The sequence below is a fragment of the Mandrillus leucophaeus genome, unplaced genomic scaffold, assembly GCF_000951045.1.
Source record: "Mandrillus leucophaeus isolate KB7577 unplaced genomic scaffold, Mleu.le_1.0 Scaffold259, whole genome shotgun sequence".
Classification (NCBI taxonomy): domain Eukaryota; kingdom Metazoa; phylum Chordata; class Mammalia; order Primates; family Cercopithecidae; genus Mandrillus; species Mandrillus leucophaeus.
This window is the reverse complement of record NW_012102687.1, coordinates 1,941,821-1,960,242: the sequence shown is the minus strand read 5'-3', so window position 1 is coordinate 1,960,242 and position 18,422 is coordinate 1,941,821. Positions and strand designations below refer to the sequence as shown.

General features: G+C 33.1%; 1 protein-coding gene across 3 annotated transcripts in view; it reads left to right on the top strand.

Annotated features, from left to right (window-relative positions):
- Positions 1–18,422, top strand: part of FSTL5 (follistatin-like 5) — an 825,267-nt gene that overhangs the window by 8,260 nt on the left and 798,585 nt on the right. The window lies entirely within an intron of this gene.

The following is an 18,422-nucleotide window of genomic DNA, read 5'->3' as shown; positions in this document are numbered from 1 at the left end:
ATACAAAACAAAGATAAGTTAAAATCTAAACCATTACACAGTTCCTTACCTCTGTATAAACACGATGTCCTGTCTGGACTGTTGTACTTTCAAGAATCCCAGTTTAGGTCCCACTCCTCTGCATCCAGTCAAATGTTTTTATAGTTTAAGAGCATATTGTGCTCCCATGTGATTTTCAGAGTTGTTGTAGTTTTTGTTGCAGTAAATGTCATGTCAGTATCACTCTGGATCTCACCAAAATGTTCATGTTTTTAAAACATATGTATGTTTTCTGTTGTGACGTACAAATTATCACAGACTTAGCCATGTAAACATTTATTATCTCCCAGTTTCCATGAACTATGAGTCTGGGTACAGGTTAGCTGACTCCTCTGCTCAGGACCTCACTGTCAAGGTTTCTGCCAGCCCTGGGTTTTTCTTTGAGGCTTGGGATTCTCCAAGATCACCTAACAGTTGGCTAGAGTTGTTTCTTTGCGGCTCAGAACTCATGGAGACTTGTTGCTTCAAGGCTGGCACAAGAATTAATCTGACTACTTCTGTTTCTGACCTCTAACCCCGCTTTTAAAGACTCACTCATCCAGTCAGGCCCAGCTAGGGTAATCTCCCTTCTGATATACATTTAATTACTCTTTAAATCCCTTCCTTTTTGTCATATAATGTGACCACAAGAGCAATAGCACATTACCTTTGCCATGGTCTATTGGTCAAAAGCAAGTTATAGGTCCCGCCTACACACAAGGTGAGGTGATTGTACAAGAGTGTGTGTCACTGGGATTCAGGAAGCATTCTGCCTACTGTACCTGGTTGAAGTTTTACTTAAACCTTAGTCTTTATTGCTTGAATGCCACTGGGCTCTTCTTTCTAACCCTAAATTTATCATCTAAACTATGTAGTAGACAGTCTGGAGTTGCTTTTGGATTTGTTAATGTGTCATAGGCTCTTCTTCCTAATTAATCCTTTTATAGGAAGAAGCCTAGAAACTTCTTCTGTGTGTAAAAAAAACCTGCATAGTTTACGATTACTTCATATATATATAAATTAATTGATCCTCATTGGATTTTACTCTCTTTTTATGCTTGCATTTATTACATAATGCTTTGTACATTTTGAACTATAATAGATCTATGATGATGGATTTGGTTAATGTTTTTTGATATTAGAGTTTGGTCGTCTGCTGTGTTTTCTCATTTTTAACTTTGGTCTCTGACTAATTGAGAACCACACAAAGGATATTTTATTATGACCTTACTGCATGCAACATGAACTATTTTCATGCAAATCAGAAACTTGTATTTAATATTATATTTAAGCTCCTTTACAGATAATATAGTAATTACATAGAAAGTGAACATGACATTTTACACTTGCTATTTAGGAAAAGTGCAAGAAATATACTTTAGATTCACTTTAAAAGAAAAACTTCAACATGTGAAAAAAATGCCATGTTCAAAAGATCTTCAAAAAAGATTTATGTGCTATGGATCATTTTTTCTTGTTTATGAGTCTAAAGATTAGTAAATTATTGGGCAATTGCTTTTACTAACATTAATTGTACAGAAAAAAGTCATTTCACTTATATCTTTTATATACAATTAAAACAATTTTATCTTGACAAAAACTAAAGACAACTAACTAGTAGGTAAATTCAATTTTTCATTCTTTTATAAACAATACTTTAAAAAATATTAAGATAATAGCTATTTTGGCTGGATGCAGTGGCTCAAGCCTGTAATCCCAGCATTTTGGGAGGCTGAGGCTGGTGTATCACCTAAGGTCAGGAGTTCAAGACGAGCCTGGCCAACACGGTGAAACCCCATCTCTACTAAAAATACAAAAAATTAGCTGGGCATGGTGGCAGGTGCCTGTAATCCCAGCTACTTGGGAGACTCAAACAGGAGAATCACTTGAACCCAGGAGGTAGTGGTTGTGATGAGCTGAGATCATGCTACTGCACTCAGCCTGTGCAACAAGAGTGAAATTCCATCTAATAAAAGTTATAGTTATTTTAAGAGAAATAAATTAATTCAATAAATATATTAAATACCTACTATGTTTCAGGTACCCTTTCAGGTACTGGGGTTGAGTAGCAATAAGAGAGAGAGAGTATCTGCCCTACCCTTTCTGTGACAGGGTAGACAATAAGCTAAGTAATAAGGCCAAAGTATAATATAATGTCTGGTGTTGATAAGTGTTCAGGTAAAAAGTAAAACAGGTAAAGTATTACTAAGGGACAAGAGTACTACCTAAGATAGGAATTATCATAGGTTCCAACTTCATGCCATTCTGAGGAACTCAATAAGTAGTTTCTGATTAAAGTTAATATTCCTTATCATTCTAAAAAGTGTGAATGTTTTTATCCATAATTATAATGGAGAAAACATGATATCAGTAAGCCCCGGGGACTTTAAGAAAGAGCTTATCATCCAGTAAGAAGTCAGTACGTTTAGGGTGGAAGAATGTTGAATACTGGAACATCTCACAAAATAGAACTTTATGATTATCAAGTATTGATTTGATATAATACCTTAAAATCCTCTTGAATGAACTTCAATTTGTTAAATTCTATTCAGTCTTAAATGTCAAATTCTTGGCAAAAACCAGAAGGCACATATCATGAAAAAAGTAATTACCTTTTGTGGTTTGCTTGTTAATGAAAATTAGCTTTCATTTTTGTTTGGCACTACAATGTATCTGAAATATGTTAATTCGGTTACTTTTTTTTCTTTCCACTTTTAAACATACTAGACAGAGCATGTTGCAACTAAATTCTGGGACATAAATCTAATTTCTGAGTATAAATTTAGACCCTTTTAGCACTGTGCACTTTATTTGTTCAGAACTTCACATTTTTTCATAGAAAATTTAAGTTCTCTAAAATGTATGTTCCTTTAAGGCAATGATTGAGTGAGCTGGTATTTATGTCAATGATTCATTATCCCAGACACTATGGCATTATTAGGGAAAGATAAATGCTTAGAATGCTTTTTGGGTTTGTGCACATGCTTGAAAAACTACAGTGATTGTTTGTTATTATGAAATTGCATTCTTTATTCAAATAGTGTGACATCATGGGACCATGTAGGAAAAAAAGCAAAAGAAAATAATAGTAATAAAAATACATCTATACATTTAGAAAATAAATGCAAAAATTATATGCACAATATCTCAGTCCTTTGGCAGAATATCAAGAGTTAGTGCGCTTACAAAGAAAATAAGACTTGAAAGAAGTGCATGAATTGTGCCAAAGATTTTCCTGAATTATTTCCTCAGTGAGATTTCTCATAGAGCTATAATTAATAGGAGTAAAAATAATTAAAAACTGAAGAGAAAGTTTCTAGAAAATGCTTTGCATTTAAATTCCACTTATTTACAATTCATGACAACAACAATTTCAAATTAATACCCTCTGCAACTGTTTATTTTCTTTTAGCCAGTGCCTTATTTCTCTACATGTCCTGAGGCCTGAGAAAGTCGAAGGGCTTTCATTCAGTTTGTTTCCCTGTCTGTGCACAAGTAGTACAATTTAATTGATAATGTCTGTAGTAAGACTGTGTGCCCAGCTGTGAAAACTGCTCCGGATGCTACTCTACTGGACTTCTAGTTAATTATACATGTTTTGCTGAACATCTCGGTTAAGCTAAAAACTGTCTAAAAATCAGTAGAGGGAGCTCAAGAAGGCATTAAGAATATTCTGATTCTGGCCTTCTAGTGCCACTTTGTTTTGTCCCAAAAATAGTCTTCAGGTAGAGCAAATAAAGGTATTTTTAAATGCAAAATAACTTTTTGAAGTTGCAAAATTTGGAATTGTTTAAATATTTGAAGAAGTCACACAGTTTCTCTTGAAATTGCTGTGTCCTATTTATTACTGGCCTTAAATGGATTTGATTTATAAATGGTTAGGACACTATGGAAACCCTGCTGTGTGATACTCAGGCTTTTACTGCCCCAGTTTTTAGATCTTAACACTGTGCTCTTGATCTAGAAAATAGAATATGACAAGATGCTGAGTATACAAGAGGCTTCTGTAAAGCACCAGCAGGCTTAAATTAATCTGTGATAGTTATTAGAATATGGCAGGTCATATCCTAAATTTTTTCTGTTTACCTCAACTACAATGAACTTAAACATCTCATTTTGTTTTATTTCAGAACCTTTCAAACTTTTAAAACTGGCACAAAGTTAGAGCATATCAGTCTTCAGCAACTGTTAAACAGACAGCATGTTTTCAGTTAGCAACTTCATACCAAGGACCATGTCCCATATTTATATACCTTACATATTTGAAAATAAAAACTATCTCAAGTTATTTTGATTGGGATATTGCTACATGATTTTTAAACATCCTGCTCAAAATATAAAACGGCTAATTTAAAAACTTTTTCCAATTGATTTTTTTTCTTTTTTCTTTTTATCAGAAAGAAAGAGTATCATATATGCCCTAATGATTCAGTTGAAAACCTCCATTGGAGCATTCTGGAAAAAGAAACAAAACTGTATTTCTAATGATTTAACATAGCTTCATGTGATAGTGTTATTCATTCCTGATTTCATACTAAATTAATTGATTTCTCTATAATGGCATTTTTGTAATTAGTTGATTTTTCCTATATGAAATTTAAATTTAATAGTAGCACATGTGATTTATTGAGAACACATTAAAGCCAAATTTTAGTAAAATTTGCTGTTATTTGGCATGCAGTGTTTATGTAAATGTCTAGTGATCCACAAACTTTTGAAATGTATATTTGAAATTCAATTATGCTTTTATTTCTATAACATTTCCCCAGAAGTTGAATTACTTGGTAAAATCACATGATCACTTTTAAGTAAAAGGAATAGGCATTGTCATATTATTTTCTATGATGATTACATCAATACATTCAGACTAGAAATGGTTGAAATATTATTTAACCATAGAGTTTGGTGCCATAATTTTGTTAAGAGTAAACATGCACTCTGGATTTTTATTTACATTTGCTTATTAGTGAATGTGTTGTTTTAATGATTTTTTCTGGTAGTAATTCTTCTATTGTAACATTTCTTTATGTCTTTGAACATTAACTTAAAAGAATCTCAACTCGATTGTACAGAGTCAATGAAACTAGATGCCATAGAATAATAATAATTGTTTACTGAACAATTATTGTGTCTCAGACACATTTCTAGACACTATTCATTTATTTTGATAAAACTTTAGAAGAGCTTTTAAGGTAGAACCAAGCTGACATCAAGGTTTCTGGGAGGAACAGCCCATACTGTCTCAGACAGGAAGCACACATGTTTCTCTCTGGTTCAAAAGGCCCCAGTGATCTCTGTCTTATATTAAGAACTCTGTGGCTTTACTGTTATATGTTCCATGTAAACTGATTTTTCCTCCATGTCTAAAGTCTTCCTTTAAACACATTAGGCCCAGTGTGTCTTTCTAGGAAGCACTTGGCCTTCTCAAGTATGTAATATTTCTTCAAAATAACTTATCTCTTAAATATCTAGGATTCCAAACAAAATATATTATTCTGATATAATCCTGATTAGCCAATATTCTTTAAGAAGTTCTAAACTGTTAGCAAAAACCAAAAGCACCACTAATTAAAAATTTCCTTAATTTAGAGGAAAAATAAAACAAATTTTATTAATGTGGTTATGTATCTGTTTTTCATTCAAGTCTTACCACTAAATAGAGCAATAGTCAAACTTCTACTTCAGGCATACTCCACATGTTTTATCTTACTAACAGATGTCAAACTGAACATAGTATTGAAACTAAGTTACAAAGTAAGTGAAATCATAAGGTAGCATTTCTACCAGGAACAAAAATATTTTTCAGAAGCCTGTTATATACATATATATACATATACAGATACACACACATATACAGATACACACATATACACACATATACTTATACACACATATATACATACACACATATATGCATATACACACACAGATACAAATATATAGACAAATTGAAACTACATTGACTTTTTTATTTTTTATTTTTTGAGAGACAGGGTCTTACTCTGTCACCCAGGCTGGAGTGCCGTGGCATGATCACAGCTCACTGCAGCCTCCACCTACTGGGCTCTAGTGATCCTTGGGGGTGCTGATCCACATTAGCCCTTCAAGTAGCTGGAACCACAGAGATGCAACAACACACAGAGCTAATTTTTTTTTTTTTAAATTTTAGATTTCTTTGTAGAGATGGGGGTCTCCCTATGTTGCCCATGCTGTTCTTGAACTCTAGGCTTGTGAGCCACCACAACTGGCTAATTTTTTTTTTAATATTTTTATATTTTGGAGAGATGGTTGGTGGGGGGTGGGGAGGCAGTCTCTCTATGTTGCCCAGGGTGATCTCGAACTTCTGACTCAGCCTGGATTACAGGCTTGAGCCATCGAAGTGCTGGGATTACAGGCATGAGCCAACGCACCCAGCACACATAGACTTTTAGTGGGAAGAATCTTTTGTATGGGTTTCATTTCAATTACTCAGCATTTCCAGATTTGTTGATAATTCTAAACAGATAACATACAGACACTTCGGTTTTGGGAGTGTTTTCAAAATAATTTTTGAATATTAGAACTCTGTGGGCCACAGAGCCATGATCTCATGGTAAATGACACACACACACAAAAGATTTTGGTTTTGAGCTTGCAGTATTTTTCCTCAAACAAGTTTGGCTAGAGTAATCTCACATTGTTTTATTTGATTGCTTGGCTTGTTTTATGTATATTCCTTTCAGGCTGCCTACTAAGTCTGGTGTTTCTGAAGAGTTTACCCATTGAAATCACTATAGCACTTAAAATTCATTTAGAATTATAGATGCTGCATTCATTGAAAAATGGTTTGATTGATCACTTCTTATTGCAATACAGGTTAATAATGCCTGACTCAGAAAATACAAAGTATAGTAATAAATCACATGCACTTTGGAACATTTCATATCATATTTAGAAGGCATTATAAAATAATGTTACATGTGCAAGATTAACACAATAATCTTTTTGAGGATATGAACTACAAAGATGATAATTTATTATTGACAGTGGACACACTAATCATGTTTATTTTGAAAACCGATTTTTATAACATATAAATGTATATATACATCACCTTTAAAACTTTTAATTAAATCAATAGGTGTTTTTAGACCTATTAATATGCAGATAAGTACATTTTCAATAAAGCATTATGTTGATATATTAAAATTTGAGGACCCACTGGAATCACAAATATATTAGATATAATGATTGAAAATGCATTAAAGGTCAAATTCAAGACATAGAAGGAATTTAGGGTGACACAATAATTATCGCACTAGAAAATATGAATAGTGCATTTTCTTCTCAGTTTATTTTGGATTGTGTTCAGCGATTTTTCAATGACAGACTAGTTGAGATATTCAGAAGGAAGATTTGGTCAACCAGTTTGGAATCATCTAATTTATTCACCAACTCGCCTAATATGGGAAGGTTCAAATAGCTTCAATGTTAATGTATTTATTTATTAGTTGGAGATATGAAATTTCACTAAATATTGACTAGTGATCTGCCAGATTCAAGGTAAATCAGATTGCGGCTTAAGTAAAGGTGGGTTGGTTGGCTAGGTATAAATGTCTTTCATTTACCTGAGTACCCTGAGTAATCTTCATATTTCAAACTTTAATTTTTTTTTTGGAGGTGGAGTTTCGCTCTTGTTGCCCAGGCTGGAGTGCAATGGCGCAATCTCAGTTCACTGCAACCTCTGTCTCCTGGGTTCAAGTGATTCTCCTGCCTCACCCTCCCGAGTAGCTGGGATTACAGGCAACTGCCACCACGCCCAGTTAATTTTTTGTATTTTTAGTACAGACGGGGTTTCACCAACGTCTGATCTCAAACTCCTGACCTCGTGATCCACCCACCTCGGCCACCCAAAGTGCTGGGATTACAGGCATGAGCCACCGCTCCTGCCCCAAACATTAATTTTATAGATACAAATGAATAATAAGTAGAAAAACTAAGGAAACAATTCAAACAATAAAAAATGTTTCTGGAAAGTCTCTTCAAAGAAAAAACAGTAAGCTGATCTCAAGGAGAACTGTAACCTACAGAGTATACAAAAATGTGACTTTTATGAGGATTTATCACTCTATTTTGTATTTTCTTATAGCAATAGAGTGATTGTATAATTCTGTACTACAAATAAATCTTACAACTTTTGTTATTGGCCATACTTTAAAAAATCAAGCATGAAAGAACAATTGTAGATTTAAAATCTGCCTTTTGCCTGTTGTGAAGACAGCTTCTTGTGAAATGCTTCTTGATGTTGAACTTGTTTGACGTTTTTTGAAAAGCATTATTTTTATGTTAAGTTAGGGAATGTTAACTAAAGAGAAATAGGAACTAAACTTAGAAACTAATTCCCAGATAAGAATATTTATAAAATTTTGAAGGAAATAAAAATAAGAAAACAAGTGAAATCATAGTTAAGAAGAGCCTACAGAAACATGATAACTAAATTTCACGTTATGTCCTGAATGGCATCTTCAGAAACAAAAGGATGTTAGGGCCAGGCGCGGTGGCTCATGCTTGTAATCTCAGTGCTTCGTGGGGCCAAGGTGGGCAGATCACTTGAGGTCAGGAGTTCAAGACCAGCCTGGCCAACATGGTGAAACCTCGTCTCTATTAAAATACAAAAATTAGCTGGGCATGGTGGCATACGCCTGTAGTCCCAGCTACTCGGAAGGGTGAGGCAGGAAAATCACTCGAACTTGGGAGGTGGAGGTTGCAGTGAGTCAATATCCCACACGGCATACCTGGGCAACAGAGCAAGACTCCGTCTCACACACACAAAAGAGAGAGAGAGAGAGAGAGAGAGAGAGAAAGAAAGAAAGAAAGAAAGAAAGAAAAAGGACATTAGGTAAAAAACACAGAAACTCAGAATAAGGTGTGCCTCAGTTAATAATAAGGCATTAGCATTGGCTTATTAGTTGTGACAAATGTATCCTACTAATATGAGATATTAACAATAGGAGATACTAGTTGTTGGCTATATGATAACTGATATATAGTATATGTACCATCTTTGCAACTTTTCTGTAAATCTAAAACTATTATAAAACTTAAAAAATGAGTGAGATATAAAAGTATGTTATAAAAAGGCTTTTTTAGCTATAGATACAGTGATAGGTCAGTACGGTATTAAGGAATTTACTCTAGAGAGGAAATTCTATATTTGATCCTTCTGTTAGAATAGATTCACTCCAAAGTGACATGGGTGTTTCAGTTAAAAGGGAAATATTCTTCAGATGGATAGACAGATAGATGCATAGATTCACAGATAGATATATAAATACATACATATGGATGTTATATTTATGTAGATATCTCCATTCAAGTGTTAGAAAGAAAACAACACTGGGTGCTTAATAGGTGAAGCTTTAGGTTCCACAAAAATCACTATTATTTCCTTTATTATCATGCATATAAATAAGAAATGATCAAAACAGGAATCTTTTAGTTATAAAAAATCAAAATCTTAACTAGTATTATGAAACTGTGAAATATTTTTGGTCTATCTCCTCCTAAGTAAAAATATTGTATAAACTACTATTTCACGATCTGGTCACAGAGATTAAGTGAAACACATTCCCACTTAAACAAATCACTTTTTCAAAAAAAGTTTAGGAAATTCAAAATAGTCTCACCACTGGCCTTGAAGAATCATCATACACATCAGGATAGTCTAAGCTTTACCACATTAAACTTCCTAAAGTTTGGTAGCAATTATTAATACTCACCAATGTTTTTGATTCTTTAAACTAAGCATATGGAAATGCTATCCTTTCTAATTATTCCAGTGTTAGGTATGGCCATGCGACTTGTTTGTTCAGTAAAAGAATCGAAAAGACAGAGTATTTAAGAGCTGATGCATGATTTTCTGTTTTTTTCCCTTATTATGGCATATCCTCATGTCCATGTTGAGACAGGGCTGTCATGAGAAAGGCTACTCTTCATCACTTTGTTTTTAATAACTTCATGGAAAGATTTTTCCTTGCCAACCTTCAGTGCATATGTAGGGAAAGCGAGAAATACACTTTTAGGTCCCTGAGATTTGGGAACTGCTTGTTGTATAAAATAGAAAATTATCACTATAAATATTTTATGGAAACCTCTTTAAACTTGCATTTTGTAGATATTTTGAAAATAGAATTGTATTTCTATCATACCTGTCAGTAACATCCCACTGACACTTTGTGTGTTTTTAGATATATATTTTGATTCTTATTTCTTAACGCTCATCATGTTGAGATAATTTAGATATTTCCTTTTCACTACTTAAAAAATAAATTCTCATATTTTATGTGTTTATGGCTATCTTTATGCATAAACATATGCATGCCTATAGAGATTTATATTTGTGTATGTGTGTGTGTACTGGTAATAAATATGTGTGTATTCAGCATGCTATTGTAAAATATGGAAACTAGTTTTTTTTTTAATTTAGGGGGGAGTCTCACTTCTTAATTTGCCACTTACAGGAATAATTTTATATGAATATTTACCATCTAAAAGTAGTTTTACATTAGACAGCATATGTTTTTATAAAAATTTACATAGGAAAATTCCAAACAAAAAACAAATTTAAAAAATTTAATGAACCACATTATAATTATATGTATACACCATATTTCACCTAATTTTCTTTGCTTTTCTGTGTTGGTATCTTACTGTAATATGTATTCACTTTTTTATGGATCATTATATTTGTCTAATCAATTTTTCAAAAGAACCATGACGTTCTTGATGTTTACAACCTCATCACCAAGAAGCACTGCTTTTGTATTTGGTGTCATCACGCAGAGCTGACAAGGTGGTTTAAAATATTAAGTTGAGTTTGATTCCATACTAATCACACACTCAGTATTTGAGCGATTGCATGCACCATAGCATACTCTGACATGTTTGACTGTAGTGAATGGAAAGAAGCTCAAATAGTAACTTAGAAATAAATTTCCATTTGGAATAGCCGTGTACGAGAAGAGTTCAAATTAAATCCTCTTAGTGCATTAAAATGCAAATATAAGAAGGCAATCCAATTGAGTTACATCGATAATAGAACATATAACACAAATGGAAATTCCTCCCAAATAATTAAGTTATAGCTATATAAATCACTGATGTGTGCATTTGAATTTTGTTCCTTGCGTGCATGCTTGAAAGTTCACTAACTTTGGATCACATTAGAATATGCTTTGTTTATCTCCCGCAGACCAGTCTCTAGGCAAGCGCTTTTCTCCACCGAGGCCAATGAAGGCTCTTCCCTGTTCTTCACAGCATTTGCTGTGCTACAACTAAAGCTTTAGGCTCTGACAGCAGGTTTTGCTTTAGACATAATTATGGAAGCTCTTTAATTGGGCCATCACCCTGGGAGGTTCAATGTTGAGCTTTTTCAGTAAATAATTCTGGCTCTAAAATATGCATAATCATGAGAACAATAATGTTTGTACTTTAGTTATATAATCTTGGAGGGAAAAAACAAAAAACTTGAAAGATAGTTCCGCTTGGAAACTCTGCAAAGGTAGATTTTTTCCTGGGTGTGTGTGTGTGTGTGTGTGTGTGTGTGTGTGTGTGTGTGTGTTTAAAATCAGATACAATGTAACCTTTTTTCCTGGGTGTGTGTGTGTGTGTGTGTGTGTGTGTGTGTGTGTGTGTGTATTTAAAGTCAGATAAAATGTAACCTTAGGTTTTAGGATTTAGGATTCTAAGCCTTAGTGTTTTAAACAGTTTGTAATGATTTAAAGATCCAGATGCCCTAAAATATTCAGCTTATAACAATTACGGAGGGCAATTAATATTGCAGTAAAAAGAGAAAAACAGAAAATAATATGCTTTGGACATTTAAATTGATAATGATGCTAATTTTATATGCAATTAGCATGGAGCATTAACAATGATATTCAACCCTAAACATATGAAAGATTTCCTTTGGTCTTGGAAAACAATCATTTGCTTTCAACTTTAAATTATATAAGAAACACTGGTAAGTGATAGCATACATCCATAATTAAATATTAAAATAAAACAAAATTCAATTAAATCAAATGGAATTTATTTAAATTTAGAACACATATTCCAATACCTAAATATAAATCAAGGTAAAGTCAATAATCTTTAAAAGTTAGTTTTTATCATTGTAATTTAATATCTGTACAAGACACAAAATGACCTAAGTAAATAAAAATGGCTAATTATGAAAAAAGTAGAGGTATTGTTTGAGTGAATTTTTCTAATGTTATCTATAATCAGATATCAGCATTTTTAGCAGGAGGTATCTCTCTTAAGATATTGCTACACAACTACAGACATAACATTTAAAGCGTTAAATGATGATGACAATCAGAAATATCCCAAGAACGAAATAGTTGATTTTATCATTAAATAAGAATGATAGTAATAGTTGTCATTATTTGAGAGCCTGGTGTGTGTCAAAGTGATGTATTAGGTATTATGCATGCATAATCCTGTTTAATTCTTAAAACAGCTTCATATGAAGGAGAGATTACACAGATGAAAGCTGAAGTAGAAAGACTAAATAATTTGACTACAGTCACATAGCTAATAATTGACAGCCAATAAAATTCATGCAGATATGCATGTTTATGACTGACAATGCTTATTCTTTCATCTTTTACCTTTCATAAAAATTGGAGTATATCAATACCTATATTACATCTTCTCTTAGCTACTCAAAGGCATTGCTCCAAGGGTCCCCCATTCTCTTTCTTCCTTATCAATTTGTATCACTATCCTGGGTCATTTTTATCAGTATGAAAGAATGGTGCTATTTTCCCTGTCTTTAAGCTCAATGAACTAGCAAAACTCTCTTGATCATGATTATTCTTCATCTGTCATTCCTTTTCTCTTCTTTATTTTATGCCAAAATTTATTGAAGAGCTGTCTTTATCCACTGTCTCAAATTTCTCTTTATATATTCTCTCTCAAATCTACTAGACCATTTCCTGAACTCTATTTCCATCAAGGTCAGCAATAATCTACAGATTATTAAATACCTTGGGGTCAATTGTTAGCTCTCAATAATGCTTGAACTATTAGATGATTTGCCATAGTTGAGATAACTTTCTCGTCCTTCAAACATTTCCTTTACTTGCCTTTCAGGACACCACAATCTCATTTCCTCCTGACTCAGTCCACATCAATTCAATTTTCTTTGCAAGATCTTTGCCCCAACTTCAAAGCCAGGTTTCTTAGCAAGGTTTCTAAATTTGGCACCACTGAGATTTTGGGTGGGTAATTCTTTATTGTGGGGGTTGCTCTACACATTGTAGGACATTAGACAGAATTTCTGACCTCCACCCATTAGATACAATAGCACCCTCATTTCCCATTGGAACAACCAAATATTCAGGACAAAATCACCTTTGGTGGAGAACCACTGTTCTCAGTGGTGGAATACTCTCAAGCTCTTCTTTCTACCTGTGTATACTTCCTCAGTACTCCCATTCATGGCTTTCAATACCTGCTATTTGGGACTTGACCTCCCTCTGCACTTCCATATTTGTATATGGAACTGCTTTCTTTACATATACATTTGAATATCTATGAAGGCCCTGGAACTTAAGTATCACAGTCTGAACTGGTTATCTTCTCCTCTTCCCATCACCACCAAAAAAAAAAAAAAAAAAAACGCTTGCCCTGCAGAATTCTCTGCTTTTCTAAATACTTGTCTCAGTTCATTTGCATTGATCTAAAGGAATATCTGAGTCTGGATAATACGAAGAAATAAGGTTTATTTGGCTCATGGTTCTACAGGCTATACAAGAAGCATGGTGCTAGCATCTGCTTCTGGGATTTATCTAAGGAAGCATATAATCATGGCAGAAGACAAAGACAGAGCAGATGCATCACATAGTAAAAGAGGGACCAAAAGAGATAAGGGAGGGAGGTGCCACACTCTTAAGCAACCAACTCTTGAGTGAACTAATATAGCTAGAATTCACTCATTACTCTCATTAACTTCCAATTTGAATGGCCATTCTTAAGAGATCTACCCCCATGACCCAAACACCTCTCACCAGGCCCCACCTCCAACATTAGGGATCAAATTTTTTCAATCTCAGATTTGAAGGAGACAAATCGGAACTATATAAATACTTATGTTAACATCTTGGGGTCATATTAACCTCCTTTCTTTCTTCTACTCCTCATCAGATTCTTCAGCAATTCTTTAAGGTTAATATCAGAATACATGTCAAACCTGGACATTGTTTTATCACCTCCACTGCTGTTACCTTTGAGCATGTCAGTGCTATTTCTACATCGATTATGTTACTCTTAAGACTAATCTCCTTGCTTTTTATCTCTGTCCTTAATGTATTATCAGTACAACAGTCTGAATGATCTTATGAAACCTAAGTCAGGTAATTTCATTCATGTGTCAGATCCTCCAATGTCTTCCTATTTTATTTAGAGTAAAAGCCAATGTTATTAAAATGAGCCGCAATGACTTGCTCAAACTGGTCCTCACCCCTGTTAACTCTCTGACCTCAATGGATTCTTTCCTTATGATGACTCTTGTAGTTTTCATACATTAGTTTTTACTGTTGTAAAGATTCCATTGTAACAAAAAAAATCAAAGTTTCCTTATCCACTAAATTAGTGATGGGCTCTTGGGTTGTTACTAGCAATTTACTATTAAAAAACAATGCTACTATAAATATTTGTGCATATATTTCCTTGAATGCATGTGAGAATTTCTCTAGGGTATTCCCACAGGAGTAAAATTGCAAAGTAGGCAAATATTCAACTTTACTAGACATAGTAAGTAGCATTTTAAAGTGATTGTGCTTATTTACAGTCCCATCAGCAATATGTAGCTTTTTGGTTGCTTCTTATTCCCACTAGTACTTGATATTATCATGCTTTTTGAAAAACAAATGCCAACTGGTTAGAGTGTAGTAATATATTTCTAATATTTATTGGCATTTACCTAAAAATAGCAAAGGTGAACATATTTTTAGATATCAATGAGGTTTTTTTAATCATTTTCTTTTTTATAAAATTCCTACTTATGTCTGTTGTCCAATTCCTCATGGAGCTTTGTGATCTCATGCTGTTGATACAAATTCTTTGCTGATGACAAAGATAAAACAAAGATCTTCCAGTTGTACCATGTCTTTTTACTCTCTTCGTGCATCCTTTGATGTAGTGACATTCTTATTTTTGTCACAATATAATTTGCAATCAATCTTTTATGATGTGTGGCTTTTGTTCCTTGTTTGAGAATTCCCTCCTTACATACATTATAAGGAAATTTTGCTGCATTATGTTTTAAAAGTTTCATAGTATGGCTTTTCATATTTAATAGATTAAGACTAGATTTTATACCTTGTGTCAGAGAGAAATTAGTTTTTTTCGTATAGTTATTCAATATTCCTTGCACAATTTGTCAATCACATAATTCATCTTCTGACATTTTTGTGCAAAGTCTGCTCAGGAAAAAGATAAAATTTTATGTATGCTGCCTCTAACTTTTGCCTAATGTGGTGTATACGTGTATGTGCATCTCTGTGTGTGTTTATGTGTGTGTGTGGGTGTGTGTGTATACTCTCATGATATGTCTTGAAATATGGTTTGAAAAATCCTCTCCCTATTCCTTCTTCAGGAATTTCTCAGATGTTCTTGGCCCTTCCAATTGTCTTTGCAATTAAAATCTGCATATCATATCCTACAAAGAACTCCATTAAGGCATATGTGGCCATAAAGATAGAGATAATGGATACTGGGCACTCCAAAATGGTTTCCAGGAATTGGAAGGGAGGGGAGCGTTAAGAATTATCACCTGGGTACAATGTTCATTCTTTTTCTGATGGGTACACTAGAAACCCAGACCTCACCATTACACAATATACTCATGTAATAAACATGCACATGTACCCTGGAATCTAAAATTTAAAAAGCAAGTAGCTGAAAAGATATGGGGAAAAAAGAAACCTATTAAGATTTTAATTGGAATTGCACTAATTCTATAACTCAGTTTGAGGAATATTGATAAATTTATTACAGAGTTATTTCCAAATATTTCCATTTATTTAAGTATTATTTAATGTTTTCAATAAAATACTTAATTTCTTGCATAAAGGGCTTCTATGTATTTTTTATTGGCACTCTGTCAATTGAAAATACATCAAATACATTTTCTGATGGAATATGGTAAAGATTTTTGATTTTGTGTTGCATGTCAGATTTCTTTTCTTTTGTTTCATCAAACCTTTCTTATTCTAATAACAAAAATACATTTAGGATTTTCTTTGTAAACAAGCACTTTATTAAAAATATACAGGGTTTTGTCTCAACTTTTCAATTATTACAGATTTTATTATATTATTTTTTTAACTGCACTGATTAGGACTCCAGTACAATCCTAAACAGAATGGGTAATAGCAAGCATTTTCATTTGCTGCTGGTCTTATTAAAATTTATCTCAGTAAGTATGAGAGCCTTGATATATTTTCTTTTTACGTTAAGAAAAATAGGTGTCTTTTTAAAGATTAAGCATTTTCCTTCTAGTTTGCTAAGAGTGTCTATCATGCATTGACCTTAATTTTATTAAATGAATAGTATCTGCATGTACTGAGATGTGCTCTAGTATCAGATTCACTGTCCTTTAATCCGTAAATGTGGTAAATTACAATAACTATCAATCAAATTAATTAATTCAGCTAATTACCTAATGGAAGTTCTGTAACTCTGAAGAGTTTTCTCCATCACACTGTAATTTCTCCAAAACTGCTTGAAATTCAGAATGGAGCTGAATTATTGAACTTCACATATTACCTAGCACTTTGAAGAGCAAGGAGGCTTATGTAGATATAAATATAAGTAATATTACATTTATATATATTTTACTTTCTTATTTCTACTTTCATAATGTTGCTTTTCAGCTATCAATGACTTAAGCAAAATTTTTAAAGCTTGCTGCAGGTCTTATCTTTGGCTTCTGTTTCTCATACCCCACCTTTCCACCAGCTCTCTGAGTACCCCTCGGAACACAGGAGTCCCCTGCTTGCCAGGACACTATAGTTACTGACATATGTTTCACACTTCCATTACCTCTAAATGTACTTTTCATCCTCCCTAAAAGCTTAGGTAAATTGACCTTACTTTGTTAACGAATGTATTAGTTTATGATATGCTAACCATTATACTGCTTTTTGATAGAAATATAATAGTATCATACAGTTATTATTAGCAACACCTCTGGAAAACAAAAGCATTTTTTTTTTCTGTAAGTTGTAAACATGTTGGTATACAAGTTAAACCTTTTGCAAATGCTATTTGTTCCAACTTTTTCTTTCTTGTAAATATGTAAATAATGCAGATGTCTACTGCCAAAGGACAATGTATTCAATCCATCAGTTAATGAACATTTGTTGTGACAAACTGAACTAGTCATTCAGACAAAAAAGGCGAAGAACACAGTCTCTTATAAAGAAATCCTAACGTAGTGAGGGGACAAGTTTCAGATGTGTTCAGGGGACAAATTCCAAATGTTAAGACAGATTTTGGTATATATATGTGTGTGTGTGATATGTGGCCACTAGTCACTTTGTTCACGTGTAGCTGAAATTCCTTGTTCCTAAAGTGAATATTACTTTCTAACTATAATCTCTGTAAATAATCCCCCAGGTCCTGGCATACTGGGTAACTAAGCAGTCTTTAGATTTTTAATTTGTGGACTTTGCTAAGATGTGACCTAGGAAATGGCTGATAGAGATTTGACGTTAATAAACTATTAAATGTGCATGTTGAGATATTTTGGTACATATTAAAAGTATTTATTTTGTGGAAAATATTTATCAGTTTTTGTTTATTTCTTGCTCAGAGAATTATGATGATGACTATTGATTTATAGCCAACGTAGGAAAATAGCTGAGAAAAAGTTAAAGAATATTTGAAACATGTATTCTCTCTTGTTTCGTATGGTTCATTTTGTTCAGTTTTGTTTTGCTTCATACCCACTATATGAAACTGGGTTGCCTGCATATATTTATAACAGTCTCAAAGTTTGATCACAGGTCTATTTATCCCTTAATTTTTTCTTCTTTTAAAAAAGAGAAATTTGTGTTAAATATGTTTAAGAAACTCTGTATACAACAGCTTCCTTTTGGTGTTTCCAAAACATGTTATCATACTAAAGTCTCTGAGAAATGTTTCAGGATTTTTCTTTTAATCTCAGCATTTTCAATCCTTATTTAACCATCTAAGTCTGTTTTCTTTCTATATAAACACCCAACTAATACATCACTAGTGTTCTGCAGAATACACTTTGGATAATATAGTTATAGGTAAGAAATGTATACTATTGCAATAATACTTTAAATTGAATTACTTTCTTTTGGTATATGAATGGCTATATTTACAAG